Genomic DNA, 1,218 nt, shown 5'->3' with positions numbered 1-1,218 from the left:
ACGGTTCATCTTGTTGCTTAGATTAGGTATTTATTTTTTTCAAAATTCTTGAAGATGAATTCTAGAGTTTCATGATGATTTGTTGAAATCTGGCTGGCTGAGAAGCCATGTCTAATCTCATTGGACCGAGGTTTCAACTTATCATCACAAGAGCTTGTTGATTTTTATCAATCTTGCTTTTGGAGCAGTGATCTGCTAAGGCTTGGCTGGCCTTTGGCCATGTCTAGTGTTTTGGACCGAAGCTTTCTTTGAAAGCTTGGCTGGCTGTGAAGCCATGTCTAATTCCTGGACCGGAGTCTTAGACTAGCATTGCACTGATTCCTGGAATTCTCATTAAGAATTTTGATATTTTTTTCCACTTAATTTTCGAAAAACACAAAAAAATTACAAAATCATAAAATCCAAAAAAATATTTCTTGTTTGAGTCTAGTGTCTCATGTTAAGTTTGGTGTCAATTGCATGTTTCTGTTCTTATTGCATTCATGCATGTGTCTTAAGGATCTTCAAGTAATTCTTGATGATTCTCGTTCTCTGATCTTTGAATTCTCTTGACTTGAGTATTTTGTGTGTCTCATATGCATTCTCATTAGTGTCATTAGTATACAAACTGCTAAGTTTGGTGTCTTGCATGCATTGTTATTTGATTTTAGTTGTATTTTGATTTTTTCTTATTATTAAAAATCCAAAAATATTTTTAATTTGTGTCTTCTCAAGTCAATGATACAGAGAATTGAAGATTCAGAACATTCAGCAGAGGAGTTGCACAGAAAAAGCTGGGCGTTCAAAACGCCCAGTGAAGAAGGACAGACTGGCGTTTAAACGCCAGCCAGGGTACCTGGTTGGGCGTTTAACGCCCAAAAGGGTAGTAGTTTGTGCGTTAAACGCCAGAATGTGCACCATTCTGGGCGTTTAACGCCAGGATGGCACAAGGGGGAAGATTCTGTTTTTCAATGCAATTTTTTTTCAGGTTTTCAAAGTTTTTCAAAATCAAATCTTTTTCAAATCATATCTTTTCAATCAAAATCAATTTCTTTCCATTTTCAAAAATACTTGCTAACAATTAATGATTTGATTCAACATTTCAAGTATGTTGCCTTTTCTGTTGAGAAAGGTTTAATGATTGAATCATATCTTTTCTTGTTAGTCAAGTTCTTAGTTTTTCAAAATCAAATCTTTTTAAAATGTTTTTCAAATCATATCTTCTCAATCACATTTTTT

This window comes from Arachis duranensis, chromosome 6, assembly GCF_000817695.3.
Source record: "Arachis duranensis cultivar V14167 chromosome 6, aradu.V14167.gnm2.J7QH, whole genome shotgun sequence".
Taxonomy (NCBI): Eukaryota; Viridiplantae; Streptophyta; class Magnoliopsida; order Fabales; family Fabaceae; genus Arachis; species Arachis duranensis.
This window is presented reverse-complemented; position numbering follows the sequence as displayed.